This window comes from Oenanthe melanoleuca, chromosome 2 (assembly GCF_029582105.1).
Source record: "Oenanthe melanoleuca isolate GR-GAL-2019-014 chromosome 2, OMel1.0, whole genome shotgun sequence".
Lineage (NCBI taxonomy): Eukaryota > Metazoa > Chordata > Aves > Passeriformes > Muscicapidae > Oenanthe > Oenanthe melanoleuca.
In genome coordinates this window covers 44,251,890-44,275,612 of record NC_079335.1, presented here as the reverse complement: position 1 = coordinate 44,275,612, position 23,723 = coordinate 44,251,890, and the positions used below count along the sequence as shown (strand labels likewise).

The 23,723-nt window shown below is 37.7% G+C and overlaps 1 long non-coding RNA gene across 1 annotated transcript; it reads right to left on the bottom strand.

Annotated features, from left to right (window-relative positions):
- Positions 1 to 3,386: 3,386 nt before the first annotated feature.
- LOC130249934 (uncharacterized) lies at positions 3,387 to 13,522 on the bottom strand. The gene is made up of 2 exons (XR_008839874.1): positions 13,477 to 13,522; positions 3,387 to 3,770 (listed from the first exon to the last, which is right to left on the bottom strand). It is a non-coding gene; the product is annotated as an uncharacterized LOC130249934 (long non-coding RNA).
- Positions 13,523 to 23,723: the final 10,201 nt, after the last annotated feature.

The following is a 23,723-nucleotide window of genomic DNA, read 5'->3' as shown; positions in this document are numbered from 1 at the left end:
CTGTTTCCTGGACAGATTTGGTACACAAAGAAGCATGGTCTAGGGACAGCTCTGTTACACTAGGTGCTATACCAAGGCAGGATGCAAGCTCAGTTGTTTAAGGCAAGACTATAAATAAATAGCCCCTGTATCTTAGATCTGGCTAAGCTGCCTGTTAGACATTGCCCAGACACTGGAATGTGTGTGCCTTAAGCCTTGAAATCTGAACAAAATCTCTATAGTCCTAGGATTAACTTTAGTCCTTGAGATTTGTCCTTATTTCAGATTACCCTCTTCCAATTTTTATCTAGCATGAACATGCTGAGCTGCAACTCATTTCTCAGGTGCATGCGGTGCTGTAAACAAATTATCTTTATTCTCTGCTAAATAGAGCAAGAAAATCTTCAAACCTGCCTAAAATAACAACTCCTCTTTATATTCCCAGTGTGTCTCTTTTCATTCTGTGACAACCTAAGCTGCTTCTGCAGCTCGTGTGTTAACTCCTGTTTGGCTTGTCCACAGGGATCTTCTTTCTTTACTTCCTTCACTATCTCCCTGCGTTTTTGTTTGTTTGTTTGTTTGTTTTTTGTTTTGTTTTTTTCCTCCCCTGCATTCCATATAATTATTTTGCCTGTGGTAACCCTTCCTGGCTCCAAACTCTTTTTCTATGGAGTGGTGAGCCTCTTAAACTTTGGTTTCTTCTGTCCCAGGTGTTTTCATCTCAGCAGATAACTATTAAGATTTAATTACTAACTGCTGCCTAAGTTCTGGATAGGTTGTAATGCAGACCTTGCATTAGCAGCAGTACATGCGCATTGGGATATCCCAAAATACACTTCACTTCTTAGTAACAGCTTCATAATATCAGCCAGAGATAATAGATTGTGCACAGACTTTCCTCTGCCTAGAATGTAAACCAGCACTTCCTTGATGTCCTATGATGCAGCTATACAAACACACTGATTTTCTTCTTCCTCTAGCTCATTTGCTCAGCACTCAAGCACCAATTTAGAATGATGGATCTGGTTTTAATCCAGATGGCTTGATGTAGTGGTTTCTCTCCCTCTCAGTAACTCCCTCCCTCCTCTCCTTATCCTGCAATTTCTCTGCTTTGTTTGGCTCTGTTTTACAACCTTTGCTGGGACAGGTATTGTGCTTTCTCCTTTACTGGATATCTGACATTTGTGCTGCCACTGCCTGCTGAGTCTTTCAAGCCCCTCTCAGAGATGTGGTCCTTAAAGGCAGCTCTGCATTAGAGAGGCACAGACTGCCTCATGATGTGGCATCACTCCTACATGTTGCAGGTATTTTCCTGGCAGCTTGACTTAGGCTTAGGGTGGAATAGCATAACTAATAAGGGCTAAAGATGTCTGCAATATGTTAGTAGAGCTCTGGGAAGAAACTTATGCAGCTTTTGTCTGTCTCCAGCTCTGCCTGGTATTGTAATCATGATATTGGTAATCTACTGGGCACTTCTGAGAATTAAGGAAAAAAATACAGCAAAACTGCTCATATTCTCAAGATGTATGTATGAAGATAATGAATATTATTATCCTCTCTTTTAAACTGAGAGGCTGCGCATAAATGATTTACTTAGGGCCCCAAAGGAGCCTGTGTTTGACTAGGGAGCTGAACTTTAATTGTACCTGACTTTAATCCTGTGTTCTGACTGTACCTCCCTCATTACCTACCTGTCCATTTTCATTAGTGCTCATATCCATCAGCCTCATTAATAAATATGTGGGAGTGTTTTGTCATGGCTACTAAACAAGAAACTTAATCGAGACCTGGTCTGGAAATGTTTACTTGCCTCAAACACACATTTGCCTAAAATTGCTGTCATTTATACTGAGTGCCAGCTATGTTATGACATTAACCACGACTCAGTTAATGTCAACCATTAACCTCAGGTTATGGTCACAGAATCACAAGTGATTGTTTTTTTAAGAGACTAGTGCCTGCAGCTGGAAATTACTGTCCCCAGAGGGAACCATCCTGTGACAATTTCTGTCAGTCTAAGCCAGCATGTCCATGGTTCTGCATTTATTTGCAGCTCCTGAAAGATGTTTCCATTCCTTTTTTTTCCACTGGCACTTGCACTTGTATTCACTTCAGGATGAAACAGTTAAAAGAAAAACGTCTCTCCAAACATATATTTTAAAGGGCTATTTTGACTCTCTGAACTGGCTTAGTCTCCAGTCATTCAAGAAGCAGTGCTGGCACATCAGAAATTACAAGATCATTGTCTGCTCTGGTTTATGCTGTTCAACAACCTCAGCTGAAAGTCTGGTGGCTGCCCACAAGGGCTGGGAAGGTCCCAAGTCCTTGCCATGCAAAAGAAGAACAATTAACTTGAACACCACTGAAAATTAGCTAGTAGACAAATGATCAGTGTCTGTCTCACATGAAGAGCATTAATTTCTCTTAGCTAGCTTACTTGATGATGTGAAATTATCCTACTCTATCTACAGAACTTGTGTTGGGCTTGGGAAGAGTGACTGGAAAGATTATAAACCTGGTTACCAGCTCTAGCTGAAATTACTGCCTGAGTTCATCAAGGGATAAGTTTGCTTGGTGATTGAAGTTTAAAACAGAAATATGTGGTAAGCTGAATTGCTTCCCTTGATTATGAGCTCTGCTGCCCCATAACAATCTTCTGCAGGGGAGGCAGGGAATAGAGACTGGGGAAATAACTTCATCACCTTACCTGAGAAGGAATCATGTACCAGAGTCCTTGCCAATGGTTCAACACAGCTGCCACCTGCAGCTACTGCTGGAGAAGAAAGTCTCACTTATGGGGGGTGTATCTATGAATGATTGTTTCAGCAGGACTGAAATCTTGACAATAGAGAGGATAAAATGAGTGATTTTTTATTGGCTGCAGAATATAATTTCAAGTTTGACTGGAATAGATTATGAGTTTAGATCAAGTTTAGTTAGAGGTTTGGCAGAAAAAAAAAAGAGAAAATAATGTTTACATTTAATTTAAAAGACTTTGCTCTCTCTCTTCAAAAACATTTATTAATCCAGCTGTCTTTGCTTATGTATTTCTTCCCTAACCTTCTACCTAGGTGTATGACAGAGTTAGTTCATGAGCTCTTGTTGTAGCTGATCTATTTTGAATAACTAATGAAATACTAATTTGAACAGAAGGACCTTAATCAGAAGTTGATAAATTCAGTCAGTCTTCCTTCAGTTCATTTCTGTGATTAAGGACTAAGCTGGGTTAGGGACTAAAGAACTTTCATACCTGCATAGGAGCTTTCATTCAGCCTTAAATGAAGATTCTCACTGCAGCTAAGGGAATCTAAGAATGACTTGCTGACCTTAATAACTCCTTTTTATCTTGTCCCTCACACCAAAACCAAGGTTAAACCATACCAAGCCAAAATAAAACAAAGCAAGCTGATAAAACCAGTGATTTATTGGAGCTGCCTTAATAGCTGGATGAGGGGCTTTATAAGAGTTAGTAAAGTACCATAGCTTGTGGGGAAAGGAGAGGACTGCACAGACAAGAGCAGGACTTCAGGAGACATCACTTGGACCTGTTGCATCTGTTGAAGCTGTTGGGAAAAGGGATACCAGGGAACAGCAGAGCAGATGCACCAGCAGTGGTGGAGAGCTGTGAGTGGGTGACAGTGTGGCCAGCATGGCAGTGCCCTCACACACACAGGATGCAGCCTGTGGGACCCCAGAAAGATGAGCAGAACAGGTCCAGTGGTAGTACCAGCGTCAGTCCCAGCCCAGATCACTCTGTGGGTCCGTAGGGATGGGATAATTCCAGGGACAACCTGGAAATAAATCAAGGTCAGGATCAGCAAGGCCAGTGCAGACACATGGACAAGTAGCTCAGGCAAGGACCTAAGTGTAAATGCAGCCCTGGAGCAAAAACAAAGCAGCTCATCCTGAATAGCCCTTTCACAGTATCCTGGTTCCTGGCCCCAGGGTGGCTGTGCCATGTTAGCACTGGCTTTGAGGGCAGGCAGGGAGCCACTGGGTGAGAGGAACTTGTAGAGCCTGATTCCACCCTCAGGACCAAGCCCTGGATGTCAAAAATGAGGAATAGATTCCTGGTGTAACTGCATGTTTATATTACTCATCTGAGCTTTCTTCCCTTGACCATTTTTGTCCTTTCCCACTTCTATGTTCAACTTTTGCCTCAGCTGTCCTATTGCAGGCTGGGGTGCCAGGCTCTTAAGCAGGTTCCTGAAGCCTTGTTGTTTAAAAGAAAAAACAACCCAAAATAACAACAAAGAGTTTTCCCAAACCTTTCAAATCTCCTCCTCAAATATGTCTAATTGTTGGGAGGACTGTTGGGAACATGGGCACTTAAGTTGCCCTCACTGCCAAAGAAAACATGGGATTAAGACAAAGCATTAGTCACAAGGCAGGTGCTTTGTGGATTTTAGCCTCCTCATGTGGAACTTTCTCTGCCTGCTGTACTCACTTCATGTGCTTAATTTGAAAGTGCATAACCTGTTCATGTTCTTCATCAAAGTGCCTTCATCTACTTAGAAGAAAACTACATTAAAAAACCCCCAAACAAAATGAATAAAGCAAAGCAAAACAAAACAATAATGAAAAAAACATAGGTGGGCATTTGCAATAGATTGTTCCTTCCTCTGCCTCCAGTGGTGTTTTCAAGTCCATGAATTCTATTGCAGTCTATTCTATTGCTTCAGGTCACTTTGCCACCTTCCATAATGTTACAGAGTAAATCCAGAAGACTAATAATAACATGGACTGATGATTCACGGAGGGATGCACTTTACAGGGTACATAGAAACAAAGGTGCTTCCCCAGGACTGTGCTGAGGAAAAGATTAATTTGACATATAAATGTATTACTTAACTTAAATGTGCTGCATTATCACTGCTAACAGTAAAGACAACAACTTTACTGTCTGAAGTTTTCTCTGTCACTGCAGTGTAATTATCTGTCCTATCTCTAAGATCACTGTATACTGTGCTTGTGTTTCTAGTTAAGACTAATGTAATTATTAAATGCATCATAGCTGCACAGATTTTTCTAGTATGAACTCCATAAAAAAACATAATCCAAACGCTTTTATGGCCTCATAAAACTAAAAAAAATATACTATTTTAATACCAAAAATATGCCAGGGAGAAAGCTCTAGTTTTAGCTATGTCTTGTGGTCCTGAAAAGTTTTTCTTCTTCCTCTTATCAAGGCTGCAGAATGCACACAGCAGTAGATATGCTTGACGTTATCTGTAGGAGGATAAAAGCCCACACAGCAGCTACTCCATGCTGGACAATTTTGAAGCTGTTGGGAACAGTTTCTGTCCTTTCAAAGTATTAACTGCATGCACATCAGGGGCTGTGGTACTGTCTGGTCTAATTTAATCACTGTAATGTGGAATCTTTCAGATAATCTTTCAGACTACCACACAGCGTGGGATTTGGGTCTGGCACCCTTCAGTTTTGAACATCACTGCTCCAAGACTGCATCCCTTACAAAAATAGAACTCAAATATAAAGAAAGAAACAGAGCTGATTATCATAAATTTGAGAACTGAAAATGAGCAGAAGGGAAAGGAAGAAAAAAAAATAATTACATGGCTCAATATTAAACTGAATATTGTTCAAGATTTTACTCGTGAAACAGAGAATTTCTCTTTTACTAGGGCCCTTATAACAAGGAAAGTATTATTAAAAAGTTTCATGAGGTAGAATTAAGATATCTTATGATCTGTCATTATTTTCTTTTTTCCCCCAAACCCAAAAATCTGTAGTTACAAAGAATAAGACATTCACTAAAGAAACAAGTAAAGCTTTATTAGGTAACAAGTGCTGAATAATATATGTTGAAATCCAGTGTAGAAATATGTGCTGCATTTTAATGTGCATAAAGCTTTTAACTTGTGGAGTGGCATTTAAAACCCCATATTAATAAACAAGTTTCCTGTCATGGAATGAGTATAATCATAGTCTGACATTTTTTATGTAGCTCACTTAACTGTGGCTAGCATTCAGATGCTTGTTTGATAGATGGCTTAGAAATTTGAGATGTTTCTGTTAGGCAATAAGATGCACTAAGGGTGTTTGAAAGTTTCTTTGTTAAAGGAAACAGGTTTTTGTTGACTCACTGCCATGGGAGTTAATTAACTTACATCTATTCAAAACATTCAAGCTGTCAATACAATGCTTAATTTGGATTAAAAAAAAACAACTAAAGAAAGTTTATGTTCTCCACATCTTGCCTGCAATGTCAAGTAGTCAAATAAAAGCTACACAGCTTCTCTGTTTCTTGCCAGTTGTCCATCACAACTGCAGTAAAACCACCTCAATGGATAATGGCAGTCAGCTGTATGAACTTCCCAAACCACAAAAACGTACAATCAGGGAAGCACAGAATGATTGGGTGAAGGGACCTTAAATTCCATCTAATTCCAATCCCTCTGCCAAGGGCAGAGAAACTTTCCACTAGACAATGTCCAAATATCTGACCTAAGCCTACTCCCATTTCAGCTTAAAGCTGTTTCCCCTTGTCCTGTCACTACATGCCCTTGTAAAAAGTCCCTCTCCAGATATCTTCTGGCCCCTTTAGGTACTGAAAGGAGCTTTAAGGTTCCTCAGGGCCTTTTTTCCTCCAGGCTGAACAAGCCCAGCTCTCTCAACCTGTCTTCATGGGAGAGGTGCCCTGTGTTGTTATCATCACTGATTAGGAAATATTTTTATTATAAACATTGGTACATAGGAGACATTTGGTATGTGTAGATGTAAAGCAGAGAGCCAGACATAGCTTTTTGCTTTTCAGACATTTAAATGAATGATATCTGAATTTAATGTTAACATTTATTATGTCACCACTCACATGTTCCAGGCTGGGAAAACTCCCACATGTTGCAGAAAAAGATGACTGAGTTTTAAAAGCATAGACATCCCTTCAAATTAGAAGTACTCAGGGGCATGTATTGCTGTGAACAGGCTAGCTTCTCTTGAGGAAAAATAGAGCCATTATGCATATATAGGAGGTGATATAGAACAGCTTTTAAGGCCAAGGCTGTGGATTACTTCACTGAAAACTGCATTTTATCAAGATATTTCAATGGCTGAATTTGTCACGAAAAGACCACTTCTTCTCCAACACTATCTTTTCATGCACCATTTTTTATCAGGCTAATTCCCAATGATTTTCCTTTAGGCAACCTCTCCCAGCAGTGGTCAGCACATCATATCAGAGCTGAAAAAGCCAGACTATTTACCATAAAATCAGAGCTGTAGTATGGTAAGTATTGTGTGTGTATATATTTATTATGTACATATTATATCAAGGTTGGGATTGTAACAGACATTATATTAAAATTTATAATTATGTTATTGTTAAATCCTCATTCTAAGCAGGAAAAAAAGAATTAAAAAATTTTTTAAAGAAAAAAAATTAATCAAATTTATTCTGAATATTCTGATTTTTTGTACTTTATAAACTGTGCCCATATAATTAATGAAAATTCAACTCACACTTAAAATTCTCCTTCTAAATTTCGAATTATATTTGCTATCACAAACTTTAAGGCAAAGCTTTAAGAAACCGAAGATGTCTTGATTACAAAAAACCAAACTAATCAGAGCTGTGTAAGTGCTTAAGTAATAAAATGATAAATAGAATATTTTAAAATATTACAGAATTATACAACATTATTCTTATTACATCTAGACATATTAATCCCACTGTGTACTTTATTTGTGTTTCAAAATAATGTGAAAATAATTAAGAAATTACATAGATTCATCTTTCAACATTTTGAAAATATTTAAGGTACAAATTTATATTTCCCCAAAATAGTTTAGATTTGCTTAGACAGCCAGTCATTCTGAGCATTTTTTCTATCAGTATTATCTTTTTGGTGCATTTTCCATGCACCAAATACCTTACCCGGAATATAACTAGTGATGCCACACATATTTTAGGGAAAGACAGCAAAGAAATTCAATTCACCATTCATCCTGTCCCCAGAATTTCAGCTGATGATCAGCAGAGCACACACTGGAGGAGATTTAACCTGTGACACCACTGCTATTTCAGACCCCAGCCTTCCCTAAGTTGAACAAGTAAATTTATGACAATTTTGCTGTCAAAAAAGAAGACTTGGATTTTTTAACATATGCTAGCTAACAGGGCATATTATTAAATATACATATAGCTATTAATAGCTGAGTTTTCAAAATAGCAGGGATATCTTGAATACAGCTCATGGAATTATAGCTGGCACAATTTTTTCCCCTGTGTTCCAACTGGGCTGACTTGCTAATGTGTGCACTGTGTATACCTACCTATCTATCTATCTGTCTGTCTGTCTGTCTATATAATTTATCTATCTATCTATCTATCTATCTATCTATCTATCTATCTATCTATCTATCTATCAATCATCTGTCTATCTATCTATCATCTATCTATCTATCTATCTATCTATCTATCTATCTATCTATCTATCTATCTATCTCCAAATTACAGCAATGTATTTGCATTCCAGCAGTATTACTTGAACAATAAAGTAGTATTTAAGGTGAAGAAAAATATCCTATATCCCATATTGAAACATATAGCTAATTTTTGGGTGTATCTCCCCCTTCTCATCCTTTTGAACTTCACATTTACAGTGGGACAAAAACACACATGGCCACTTACTGCAGACATGCTGTAAATCAGGACCATGGCTTGCTGTATCTGTGGGGAAGGAACTCTTTCTATTTTAATCTTTGAATAAATGAAGGGACCCTGGCACAACCCAAGAATGCTACTTTTATATGAATAAATGCCCTTTTGTTCTTGCTCTGCCTCAGGAGGGTTTTTGCAGTCAATCAAAGCTCGGACCCAAGCCCTGCCACCTCACAGTACAGAACACTAAACAGATATTTATGGCCAAGGCACAGTACCTATCACTGGTGTCTGGTGTGGCTGGCACAAAGCACTAAGTCATTTATACTGGCACTTACTACTTACCCAGAAATTTGGGTGCTGTGTGTTGATACTGAAATTCACACATTCCCCACCGCCTGCATTGTGTAAACACTACTTTTTTGACTTCCCTTGGTAGATGTCCATCTCCTGCACTAGGGAACTAAATATCTCTGCCTCTGGTAGAGAAGACATGGCCAGGAGAAGGATAAAAGGAAGTTTTTTTCTGTTGATTTCAGCTCTTTGGGTCAGTGATGGATGAAAAGGCAGCTAACACAAGCTATCACAGCAGATGAGGGAGTTGTAAATATTTTCACACCAATCCTTCTTTCATCTGCAAAGAAAGAGATGGTTTGGCTTAAATAAGAATGAAAATAGAAGTGTGCTTAAGGAGTTTCAGCAAATCTGAGCTAAAGGAAAACTGCAAAAGTAGGACAGAAAGCTGTAGTGCTATTATCAAAAAGTTATACTGTCATGGTTGCATACCAACTTCTTTCTGCTGAAGTGAAAAATTGCTTGATTCTGATGGCTGTAAAAATTCAAATGATCAGATTGGTTTTAAAAGCAAGTGGAAACATCCTGCTTGCAATAGAAAAAACAACAAAAGTTGTGATTAGTAGCTGCAGATATATGGACATTTTCATACAGGGTATGTGCTGTGAGCAGTGGTGGTGACGTGCTGGGCCCCTTGGGAAGGCCATTGCATGGTTTGTTAGGGGAGAAAACACAAGCCATATCTCTGTTTGTGATGATTCCCAGCTGGCTTCCCTACTAGTGACAGAAATAATTAGCATAAATAGATTTTTAGCTCTTTAATGCCTCTGACAGTATATTGCACTGAGAATACATTTCCAGAAAATCATACAGCTTGTTATAACTTTTTTATATTTCATATGTGATTTATTTCTACTTTTTATTTATTATGATTCTTTTCTATTGTGAATATATTTGCACTGAAATGCTCTATAGGGAAGGGTTGCCTCAAAGTGGAAAATGAAGTAACTGTGAAGTGACTGCTCCCAGTACAGAATATAGCAATTATGTAGTCAGAATATATCTATTGCAATTCAGTGTATAGCTCTGTGATTTGGCTTACTTCTTAACCAGTTTCTAACTATGGAATTGACATGTTCAATGGCAGGGCTGTCTGCCAGCTGTGATGTCTGATAAGGCAAAAGCCTGATCAGTTTAAAAGTTTTCACCTGTAATTTTTGTATGTGTCTTGAGTACACCCATCCAATCAGGCCTCCCTGAGTGTGCAGAATAAATAGGAATAGTTAAATAGTTATAAATAACCGTTGGAGAGATGGTGAAGCAAGTGCAAAATGACAGATTATTTCTCAAAGTGACTCCATATAAATAGCACATATAAGTTTGCATAAACACCCTTTATCATAGGAAGGACATTAAGTATGTCTGACTAGACCTTCAGCTGGGTTTTCATCTCCATCACAGAGTGCTTTGTGATACCTTCATACATGCACCTTTTCTGGTGCTGAAAAAGTACACAGTGCAACTCTCAACATGCTCTTTGACTGGTGATGATGAAAGTGTCTATTGTGCTATGTATTCATAACATGCACTGAAAGGTGAAATAATTTATATATTGGCATCACTTTGCAACTAGAAGTTCTAGACAGGTCTCAGGAAAGCAAATTCTTGCTGGAAAAGCCAAGATTTCAGTAGTGGAAAGGCAAAAAAAAGCAAGAATTTGTTCTTTAACTGTCCTTGTCCATTATACAACCAACATTAAAGGTACAAATTTATTTATCTGAAAAATCTGACAGTTAAAAATGGCAATGTTGAGGTTTCTGATATATATGGACAGGTTCACTAGTGTTCTTTGGCTGCTTTCTGCTGTTCCAGTAATACAACAGAGCCATAAACCCAGCTGGATTTACAGCTGCTTTGTTTGCTAGAGCAATGAAAAAGGGGCCAGGGTGTCCCTGTTGAAGTGGCTCATATTCTGCAGCCTAGATTCTCAACAATAGGGACTCAAATCTACATTTAGGTGATTAAATAAGTGGCCTTCTTTTCAGAAGTGCTGAGCCTACTTGTGTCCCACTGAGCCACTAAAGAAATTGAGTTTAATAGTTTCTGATGTGCGAGACTCTGCAGAGGCTTCAGCTGTGGAATGAAGGACTGGTTTGGAGATGGGGCTGGTGTAGGTTGTGGGACAAGTTTTCCAAAGTGCTGGGTGAGGTGCAGTCCTAGGACTGTGTGGAGAAGGAATGATTAGGTGACAAAAACTCAGCACTTGAGATGTAATAGTCCCGATTCAATGCCCAGCAGCCTGAAAATCAGAATGTGCCTGAGTGAGCCTAAAACAATTTGACAAGACTAATCAATTCTAATAAAAAATACACATATTTTTAGCAGCAAGTTGTCTCTTCTTTAAAGTTGGACAAGAAAATGCAACACCACATGTTTTTGCATAGCATGTCTTTGCATCTTCTGTCCATGTTTTCTACCCTATGATCCTTATTGTGTTTATTTCTGGGAGGCTGGCAAGGATTTCTCTTGATTCTACAAAAAACATTAAAGCTGCACCTTACTGTAACCAAGAAAGAAATGGACATTGCAGCAGCAGAGAATAAAAAAGGTAGTTTAGATTTTGGATCTCTTCCAAATCTGAAAGCAAATCCTTTGGTAAGGAATGTAGATGGGGAAAAAAAACGCAAAAAATATGGCAACAGTGCTCCTTCAAAATGATTAATTATTTTTAAACCCTCTACTTCAGGAGTGCAATGCACTGTTATTAACTTTTGGGGTCAAACTAGATATCTGGAAGCAGACTGGTTCTGAAACAGATTTCTTACAGCCAAATCAGAAAGGTTTGTTGCAATATAAACTTCTTGAACTATTGAACTTTTCCTCCTACACACTGAAGGACCAGATTTGAAATTTGTTCAGATCAGTACAGAACAACAGACTTCAGCACAGTGCAATTTCTTTATGTCAGCTGAAAATACGATTTTCTCTGCTAATTTTTCTGGTTCCTGTCAGTGAAAATGGACCCATGATCCAAGCTCTTTAGCATTTAAGCAATGTAGCCTACATAGGAAGGTTAATTTTGCAGCAAGTCTTCTGCTATTAGCAGAAGACAGAGGATGTTAATTTACCTTGATTTTCTATGGACTTGTGAGGGAAGGCAGATTTTTTTCTGCTCCCATTTAATTTAAAAATAGTTTCTAATTTTTAGTATAATGGAATAATTTTTAACTGGAAAGGAAATGTGCCCAAATGCACAATAAATAAGAAGGAATCTGTAAGCACAAAGCACAATAAATGTAGTTTAGATTTCAAATATTTCTTTTAGCTATGATTCAATAAGTCAAATGGTTATTTTTAATTTTGCTGCTATAATCTAATAGACTGTAACTTAAAAACTGAGTTTATCACACTAGCCTGATACTGAAGCAAAATCTACTTTGGCCATTCTAGTTCAGGAGGTTACAATAAGGGCCTCAGGGCTGTTGAAACAAGTGCTTTACAAAATGGAAATGATTCTCCACTGAAAAATTCCTGGAGCAATTTTATGCTTATCTGAGAAACTTCAAAATGGAGTAGAGCATAGTCAAATTTAAATGGAATAGAACTCATCCCCCCAACCTAAACCCCCACCTAAACTGGCCTCCCCACCCCAAACCTACACTCTCACCCAGTGTCTTCTTTCTCAGCCTTGAAATGGAGTGTTTATGAGCAGAGAAGTCTCAAATGCTTCCCTGCTCTAGGGAAGCATGGATCTAAAACATTTTGTTAGAGCCAAGAATCCCTTTAGTACCTTTGCTGCAAAGATAAAGTGATACACAGACAAGGTTCAGGGGAGGCAAACTTGCTGCTGTTCCACACGAGCTTGGTCCCCTAACAGAGCATCCTTGGGGGGATTCCTTCACACAGTTCCTAACCTTAAGCCAGCCTTTCCAAAGGCTTTCATCTGTAGCAGAGAGCAGAATGGGGTATCACAGTGTGTGTGTTTGCCCTCAGGAGGCATGGCAAAGGTTATGAGGCATTATTGACCTGCAGTGTAATAATGTCCCTCCAGACTAACCTTAAAACTTTCAGTTCTGAGTGAGTAAGACTAGCTGGATCTTTTCTATGTCTCTGGGAATATTGTAGCTTTTCATAAAGCTATGTATAAAGAGTACTGAAAAAGGGCAAGAGGAAATTGCCATCTTCTCTGAGACAGGCCTGCAAGGCACACTCACACTAGTTTAACAAATCTCTCTTTGTTAAGATGGTTGGTCAGACTTGTATTGCCATACAATACAATCTTGACAATGCTAGGAGGGAACAATCTGGCTGCATCATATCTTCATCCTTTCACTTCAACAAATAGAATGAAGCTTAACATACAGCTTTACTGGATTCATAATTGGTGTGCATTGGCTTGCAACTTTGAATTTGATGGAACTAGAATATTTTTACATTAGTTTAGATTCCGGCCTCTACTTTAGATTACAGGAGCAATTTTCAGCATTGCTAAAATATTTTTAAAAAGAAGAATGCCCACTATTTTTCCAAATTAAGAAAATATATAATTTTCATAAGGCATAGCAGACTACAAGACTTACCTCTTTTTCTAGGAAGGTTTATTTTGGAGGCCAGAGATGCCTAATGTCCTTCATGTCAGCTGAAAAGACAGACAAGACAGACAGGGTTCAATTTAAAATGAGAAGAGGCTTGCAGAAGGGTTTTTGAAGAACTTCTAAGCCATTTAGGGTCACATCAAATGGAAATTTTCCATTTTGAATACCTGGTCTTTTGGTTTCACAGTAGCAGATCAAGGTATATATGACAGAGGAGGGTTACTGGAAAGGGCAAATTTGTTCCAATACGTTTTTTACAATGCCAATCAAATTTATGTATTTATAAAGTAGAAACTGCATACTTATATTTTTCAATGACATTAACATTTATATGCTGGAGCTGCTTTTCACATCAGCCACCAACTGCTTTGCCAGTTCATTCCCCATCTCAGAATCACTACACCAAAATCTTTTAGCTATTTCATACCTAGAATATTTTACAAAGTATGATTTAGCTGTCTTTGATATAGCTGGAAATCATATCAACAGCAGCTTCAGAAGGATCTGTGTAACTTTTTGATTTTCCATTGTCAAAGTTTAAAGTAATCCACAGAAAAATGATCCCCAAATCTAGAATCATATAAAAACAAGAGAATAATATTTTAAAAAAAGTCTAGTACTGTCTGTCAATCTCTTTTTCAAATTTGGTCAGAAATACTTGACCTTGATGAGATTTCAAATTTAACCTGAATTAACTGCAAAGAAAAGAAAGGTATTTCATTGACAACACTTGAATAGAGCTCTGTCTTATTAAAACTCCACTTTATACTTTAGCACATCTATCAAAAATACCAGAAAACAATTCTTTGCCTTGAACTATGTGATATGTATGAAAGATCTTGCTAATTTCCACCAGTTCCTAATAGACAAATATCCATATCACAAAACTGCTACTTACCAGAGAATCTAAGGAATGAAAAATGAATGGGTGCTGATTCACTTAAAATTTTCCTTCAGAAGACTGGCTGCAGTGAAAATCTCCTGTAAGAGTATCACCCTTAAGACCTGGTGGAGAGCAGCACTCTGTGCATGCTAATGGATCAGGGCTAATGGGCTACTTGAAAATTACAGTTTAGGAATATCAGTTTCACTTTCAGGGATTACTTTAGTAAATTGCATTTTTCTCTTTTTCTATTTCTTTCTAAATATTTATTAGTTTCTTTTTAGCCCAGGAATGATTTAAGAAAATGATGTAAAGGAATTTTATATGGTCATTAAACTGTTTATATCCACATTGCTAACATAGGTCTTCTTCCACTGGTCTGATTCTATAAATTAAAATCATAGGAAATACTAATTCAGTCAAAGTCCCTTCTTCCTAAATGATCTAGAAGAATTGGCCTCTTTGGAGGGGTGCAAATCTGGAGTCCTAATAATCCATTTAATCTCCTTCACACCATCAGTTTCTAGGAGAGGTATGTTAATCTGGTAGCATGAGAAAAGTAGAGGTATTCTGATGTGATGAGATCTAGTCATAAATTGTTTTAACCTGAGACTCTCTGGCCTAGTGAGACTCAAGTTTTGGAACAAGGGATAATGAAAGATCTCAACAAACAAAGCCACTAGCAAAAGCAAATAGGAGAGATATTGACACTAAGGACTGCAATAAACGTTTGCATTAGGAATCAGTTACCACTGAGTATCACTAAACAGGTAATTTTCAGCAGGCTAGCAGCTAGATTACCTACTTAAGTGAATACAAGTTCCAAAGCCAGAAAACTATGTTATGTCAATTTTCTTGCTGGCAATGTAATCATGTTGAATACCTTTTGTTCTAACACTGCTAGGGAGAGAGCCATTTTCTTATTACCAAAACCCAGCACCCAAGGCTAATGCTTCAATAGCACTAAAAACTCTCCTTGCTTTCTGTACATATTGATGTTTCTGTCATTGCAAGGGGAGCGATTTTATCTGCTGAGATGGCCCAACATTTTATTTTGAATGAACTTTTTTATTATGGTTAAGCAAACTCCAGGTCAGTTCAGAAATCAGTCTATTAACTGAAAAGTTGGGGAAGGGAAGAACTGGCAATTGGAACTGACAGCTGACTTTTAAGATAGAAATTGGGGAGCACTCCTGAATGTAATTGCTAAGGAAGCAGCAATCTGCAGCCTGAGTTACTTGAGAACTGTTCAGCAGAGAGCAGGACTTGTAGAGTGCTTTTCCTTTCCTTCTGGTGACAGGAAACATGACCTGGCCACTACACATGGTCGCTAAAAGGCTTGCAGTTGGCTTGGCATTGATGGACAAGTGTATCCTGCTCATTATTGCTGCTGCTTAGCCTTTACTTTGAGAATGAAGCTAGGCTGCCCTTCAGCTCAGCTCCCAAACCTGTATAATGGCACTCTCCTCAAAGTTAAAAGTATGCACTCTGCCACTTCTCCAGTTAAAACCATTGGTCAGGAGGTGACTGACAAAGTACTGCTCCCTGCAGGTGAGCAAATTATTTCCAAGTTTTCCAGATCTTACACTGCATGCTGCAAAATATGTGGACTTTCAGGTCCACTATAATCCCCAAGCATTCCTGTATGGAAGCACATCATATCTGGTTCCATGTTTGGCTAAGGCAGTTGAATAACTGCTCCTTTGCATGTCATGGAGAGGTCATGTTACTGTCCACATGAAAACTGCCCACAAGCACTTCTCACCCCACAAACCCATGCCCAGACAAAGTGTTAGGGGTGAAGCAATGCTGCTGTGACTACCCTTATGTCATGGGCAGTCCTGCTTGCCAGGCATCAATATGATGAAAGAAAATCCAGGGTTTACACCTTTGGATTTTTGTTTTGACTGATTGCTTCCCAAGGTAAGGGTATGAGCTTTTGGATCATACATCTAAACCACTCTATTCTCTCATATTATATAGGCAGCACAGCTCAAAGCTCTGGATTTTGGGTGATACTTCTGGGGACAAATTCTTTAAAACAGGCATTGTTCTGCCTAACGTAGATATATCAAAGTTTTTTGGTTGTCCCCATGAAGGAACAAAAGGCTTAAGTATCTTTGACTTCCTTTGTCAATCAAAGTCAGTGGGAAGCACATTTAAGTCTGGAGCAAATTCCACTGTGGCTGTTCAGCTGGTAAACATGCATGGAGGTATTTCTTCTACTATTACTAAAGCAAAACACAGTGCACTATTTGTTAAAGACTTTTTAAAAAAAGCTCAAAAGTTGGAAGAGTGTTTTTTGCCTTTTTCTCACAGCTGCTTCTGGTTCAGCACAAAATTCATAAGTGTGATGCACATTTATGAGACAGGAATTCTGCAAGATGACAACTTTTCTCAGTTTACCATTATGTAAATATAAACAGCAAATACCTTCCCTTTCTATAGAACACCATTTTTAGAGTTTGATTTTATTGCCTGTTCCATCATATCCCTGTCTGAACTGGTGAAAAAATGTGTACCCTCCAAAGAGGGGTGTGGTGATGCTTTTAACCTGTGATTCCCACAGACCACAGTTTGAGAATCCCTGGAGTATGGAATGCTGATACACATGTGATGTCCCCAGGTAAAGCTCCTCTTTAATGTTTGATAATACAATTTCCAAATAGTCTTTTAGTGGAAGAGAGTTGGCACATGGATCTAATTTCACATAAAGCATAAGGGATCAGGGGACTTGTACTGGAGTTTGTTCCATGTGCACTCAAAGAATGTTAACCCTTTTTTTCCTGCTAAGATTCTCCATCGAGTCTCTTACAAGTGTATATTATAGATGATCCTGTCTCTATCTAGGTGAAGAATAGCATATAAATTCAGTATTTTTATTACAATCATAGTATATATATTTTTTTAAAGCACAGTACTAAGATACATTGGTGCAAAATAGTTATTACAACACACATATATTTTTAATGAGCCCTGAAGCCAATATAACAGCAATTATGAATGTAATTCACTACCATAATAAAGTAATTTATTTATGATAATAAATTATCTCAGAATTAAAAAATAAAATATTACTTTAGCCACAGTCTGTCAGAGGGGGTAGATTTAAGCAATCTGCTTTAAATGAGGCATTGGAAAAGACAAATCAGGCAATTTTATACCAGATAATTAAAGGCTTTATGAAAACCAGACACATTTAGAAGAGAGAAAAGAAAATATAATTCCCACTGGAGCTAAGAATCCAACTTTCTCTTCAGAAAAGAAGTCTGTAAGTGAGAGAAGTGTTTTGCATTTTATTTTTTATATTTTTTTAGCTGAAGAAAAAACAAGTGTAGATTTAGATTCTAAGGACTAAGTTATAAAAAGCCCCTAAGAATGACCTCCAGTATTTTGGAAGAAAGCCCAGTAAGTAATGAGGGAGTAAGAGAATGAGAAAGACTGATTTTTTTTTTGTTTTATTTTGTTTTTTTTCTATGCTTACAGTGCCTTTAGGGACTTTATTTCAGTATGTTGGATAAACAACACAATGGAATTATACAGGTAGTCTCTCCCTTACCACATGATTAAATTATGCAACAAATGTTTGGTGGCTTTGCACTGAAAAGTGCCTGATCACTTCAACCTTCTGGTAAAAGAGAACATGACTTAAAGGGAAGTGAGTTAGAAAATAATACAGCAACACACAAAAATTTGGCAGCAAAATCACTGTGAGAGATTGAAGCATCATCTCTAATATAAGCAAGCAACCCTGAGAACTGGAAGCAGAGGATTGCAGATAGCTTGGGAATTTGGCTGCCTCTGTGGCAGATACAGTAAACAGCTTCAGAAATGATTGTGTATTTCTGCTAATCACTTAGGCCATAAGATAACAGCCTAGTTGACATTCTGTGTGCAAGAAGTGAAACTGCTTACTCTGGTTCCCTATTTTCTGCCATTTTTGCAGAACAGTGACTGTCAGCAGTGCACCCTGAGTGCAATAATGTACAGCACATAGGCAAAAAGACAACCTTGAGACTTATGTGCCCCCAAACACAAGCCCTATCTGAAATTTTCTCATGCTTTAAAATTATAAATGTTGCTATTTTTGCACATCATCTAGTGAGAATGCAAAGAGTACTAAAAAGAAAGGAAGTTGAAGGTTACTTGGGCCTCTTATTTTAGAAATATGCCCAGCACTTGGTCTTCAGCCTGCTTTCTTATCACACTTCAATAGGCAGTTCCATCACTGCTGTTTAGTGATAATTTCATGACTTGATGTTGCAATTGGTTTTGTCATTAGAAATAATTTAAATCATTTCTCTCTCTTTATCCACAGATGTAAATTTTATTTGCACTCAGGTATTGTTGCACCCTGACTTTGCTGAAAAAGTTATTCATGAGACCACATTGTAATTTTCATTGATGATATATCCTTGTTAAAGACAGGTTTCTTTTGAGGAAGGTAGAAGTGGTGTTATAAACAAAAAAAAAGGGAAAAACTATTTATCTCAAAGTCAGATAAAATTTGTTCTTCATCAGGTGATATAAAAACTCTCATGTTAGATACAGGATAACACTGTTTCAGACTTTGGTCTTAGGCATACAGAAAAGGGTTTCCTTCTTCCTGTGCCCTCTTAATTTAATTTAATAAGGAATATAGAAGTACTGAAATGATCTATTCCTGATTTGAATGCAATATCATTCAGTGTCTGTAATGTTTTCTTCTGATACTATGTTTTCCCTAAAGTTACAATTAAAGTACTGAACCTATCACAAGTATCACATCTCACTAGAAAAAGAGGCAACACATTGTCTTCACATTTCTGCATGCACAGAATTAGGTGCTTACAGTTATTACCTTTGTTAATTCCACAGGCAACGTGTGATTTTATGCTGAAGAGAGGCTGCATGTGGCCTTCAGCAGTTCATCCTACCAGTCAAAGTGGTGAACACCCATATTCTCTTTGGAAGAAGCACATCTAAAATAAGAACAGTTTTGTGTAGAAATTCTGACAGTCCATCCTTCCCTCTAGTGAAATTATGGAGATTTTTACCAATGGGTGGGTGAAAGATTATCTTGAAATCTTGCTGAGTGCTTCCATCAATGGTAAGGGAAGTGTCAGATCACATAAGGAGTAAATATGGAGAGTATATTCAATTCAAGCATTTTGGGAAGCAGAAAGAAAATACCTAGAGACATGAGAAATCTGCTATATGGTGATAAAGGAGAGTAGAGGTGGACGTTTCCATAGGAACCATGAGAAAAAAAAATAATTTCTGTCTTCAGAATCACTTGCATGACATTCAGAAAGGGGTCAGCAAGTTTCTTGGTACAATTCTTCCTTTCCTTCCGCTCTTGAAAACCCTTCAGAGCTTGGAAAATGAAAAAGGATTTGAAAGGTGGACAGAACTCAAGACTAGGGTAACTGCAAAGCCAGTGTTGCTTAATTTGCACAAGGTCTTCTATGATATCAAGTATCTTTCAGTGATAATTAATGCATGTGTTTATAAGGAGCTGATGAGCATTAACTAGGCCACATGTGTCATCTTTGGATTGTTAGTCTGTGAAATATGGAATATAACACTTTTCTCCTTCTGCAGAATGATGAGAAAAGCAAGTAAATCTCACCAAAGCAGTACTGGCCAGAGAAAATATTACTATTTTCATGTCCCTAGTTGTAGTGATGAAAAGATTTTTTTTCCCATAAGTGAATAACCCGACACATGTCCAGGCAGAAAAACGTGTTTTGTTTATAGAACAGAACCAAGATTCTTCCACAGCCCAGATATTCAAGAAGGAAGTATGTGAAATGCCTTGTGCTGGAAAAGATCTGGGGCTGACAGCTAGCAAATAGCTAGGAAGGAGCTGGTAATGCATTGCAGTGGCAATAAAAAGCAATGTAATCTTGTGCAGTAAACCAGTGGAACAATTACTCTGCAGAGCAGCACTGGGGTTGTGCCTCTCTGGCCAGACCACACCTGCACTATTGCCTCCAGTTCTACCACCTACAGAAAGGTACCAATAAATACAGAGCTGCTATGACTGAAAGAGGGAGTTAAAGACAATTAAAAGGTTCCTACTACTTTACTCAGTCCAATAGCAAATATGGAAAGGGATGAGCTCATACAAGCCAAATATGATTATGAAACAGGATGAGAAAAATATCCAAACTTAACTATGGTTAAGTAAGTATAGGCTGCACATGAAAACAGTGTATTTTTTTCACGGTAATATTTTCCCTATGGGAATGCCATCATTTTTACAGCAAGTTTGAGGAAAACCCAGGAGAGCTTATGTTAGAGAGCAATCAGGAATTTGTAGTTATAAGAATGCATTTAGCATATCCTTATCTTTCTCATTATTGTTATTATTATTATTATTTTATAAATCATATTCAGTAAAATATAAGAGGTAGGGGAATAGTGAGCTGCAATAAAGAAGAAAAGTTGCAGGTATATGCTCCTCATCAGATTCACAAATTATTGCAAGAAATAATTTCTTTTTAGTCAGATGTAAAAGGAGAAATATGGACTGCATGAGTTAAAGATGAGTAGGAAGAAGGCTTGAGTGCTCAGAGTTCTGCCATGAAATCATAGGTGACATTGAATGGGACATCTCTTCAAGGAAATTATTTTTCCAGAAGTCTGGACTTATTTTCTCTACAAGCTTGAATTTCTGTAGACCCCAGAGACGAGGTTTCTGGTAATGCTGCTTTCTTAAGGCAACACATCAAGGAGAAGTTTTGCCTTGAGTTAACATTTAGTGAGAAGAAATACACCAGACAGCCAGACTGTTTTGGAGTCCCTTCAGACCACTGGTGGCATGAGCATGGCAAGGCAGAAGCCAGCTGAGAGTCTGGGTTGATTTGGGAGTTTGTTGCCCTTTTCACTTCAGTTTTAGACAGCAGCTGCTAGTCTTGCTAAAATGGGTTTAAAATTGGTCCTTGACAAACTCATGTATGGTCTCAAGGCTGTTATTCTTTCACCATCATGGAGATTATTGCTGTTCTGCAGACCATGCTTGGGTCTTGAAAATGACATACTGCAGCGTGTTGGAAAGTCAGTCATGTAAAAAGTCAAGAAATAAGCTAGTAAACAAAAATTCACATTATCCTGACCGGCTTTGCCAGTTGGTTTAAATGAGAGTGATAAAGTTATGTTTCCTGCACTGGCACTGTAGTTCTTTCCTTAGTTGTCTATAAGCCTGTTGTGGAAGACAGAATTTAAATGTCATGGATTATTGCCAGCAGAAAAATGAAACTTCTCTTGGGTGGGAGCAGAGAATGTCAATGGCTTGTTTGAGCTCCAGATTAATTTTGCAGACACACAACTCAATTCAAGGAGATTTGGTAGGATGAGATAAACAAGTGTTGACAAAACGTAGAAAAGAAACAGACTTTCACATGCTTATGGAAGGTAGGTAAGCTGCTTCTCTGAAAGGGAGCACTTTAGAGGCTGATCTCTTGCCAGACTTAAGCTGCAGATTGCTATGTAGCTTGTCTGTGTTTCATTCCTTTCCCTGGGTTAGGCATGGTTTCTCATCCCCCAGAAATGAAAGGTGGATGGGCAGGGAAAAAAGAGGGGAGGGAATGACGACTTCTTCTCCAGTTTTGATGGTATCTTAGACATGATACAAAAGTGGCACCATCACTGATTAATGTGAGAGCAAATTGTGCAATACACAAATCAAGACAGCCTAAAAATACACCTAAAGAAAAGCCCTTGATTTTATTTCTGCAGAAATAGAATTAGGTGGAAAATTCAACTCTGAAACTCTTTATAGTGTACAGTTCTCTTTTGTTTGTTTTTTGTTTTGTTTTTTTTTTTTTTTTGCCAAGATACTGATACAAAATTCTGTGCTTTTCTAAAAGAGACTGAAGGATTAAGCTCTCTGAGGTATCTTACTCACTGATTTAGTAAACAGATTTTAGTGGGATAATTTCCATTATTAAAAATAATCATGCCAATAAAGCATTTGTCTGAAACAGTGTTCTATGTGTTACTGAGGTCATCTTTTCCTGAACAGGAAACTAAGATTAGAGCTTTGCAGGCAGAATTATCAGTTCTGATTGGGTGGATTTGATGCAACATTTCTTTCTCACTTTGAATCTGGTTAGTTTAAAATTATATCTTTTCTAATTCCTCATCTTTCAAAAATGTTTCTGTGCACCCTATGGCATCTGTACATTAGTACAGACTAGTAGTTAGCATACTTTTTAAAATAACTTTTCCCACATAGATTAAGTGAGGTTTTAACCAGTGTGACTGCAGAATTCAGTTCAGCTCAGAGGAGGTAATAATCTAGAGAGTTTGCATTAATGTGAAAGACAGTGGGATATGTTTTCTCAAGTGGGATAACAACTGGGTATGGTTGCTCCATCTATGCAGACTTTTTGTGTTTTTATCAATGCCCTTATGACACCAGTAATGTATGGGTTGAATGACAGGCAACCTGTCAGGGAATAGAAAGATGGACAGAAAATTCCTAATGCATACATCCTGTACATGGTTTCTCATTGTATAGATTTTTGTATCCTTAGTTAAGCCCAAATATTTATGAAAATAAGGATGCGTTTCATTGGTAGAATCATATGAAAATCTCTATCTACATTGTGAAGTATCTATGGAAAGTAAACATGAAAATTAAATTATAAAGAGATAGCTTCTCATATACTTTCAAAGTCCTTTGTGTATACAGATGTTCATTTGCAAGGAACTGCTAGTTGTAGAAAATACACTGTGTCCATGAGAATCTGTATACAACTCAACTCCTTCAAAATTAACCTCTCCCTTTATAGATATCATATTTCTCAAAGGATCAGCTATTAGATTTTCTTAAATCCTCTTCAAATTAGCAATGTAATTCAATCCAAACACTGATTCTCACAAGTGGTGCTCACTATATGTTATAGTGTATTACAACTCTTTTTGTTTTTGTATGGGAAATAATAATACACCAAACCCTATTTGTACATAGATTTTTTTTTCTATATTTTTTTTGGCCTAAGCAAAATAAAATAGAGGAGAAAAAAACTGGTGGAAGGCTTATGCTTCTGTTATTAGCAGATCCTGAGTACTTTGTTTTGCCTGATGAAAACAGTACAAAATTGCTGACTGCTGACTGCAAAACAGCTAAGCACTGAGACAGTGCTGAAGAAGAAAGGTGAAACAATTGCAATCATCATGTTAATAAACTCTCTATATTTAGTGTAAGTTACCATTTAAATATTTCTTATTAAATAGAATGGAAATGTCACTAAGCAAACAAGCATCATGATTCTTCTAGCAGCAGGCTGGACCAAAGGTAATTCAACACTGCATGTGGTCCAAAATTGAAGCTGGGGTGAAGGAAGGTGAAGTCCTGCTC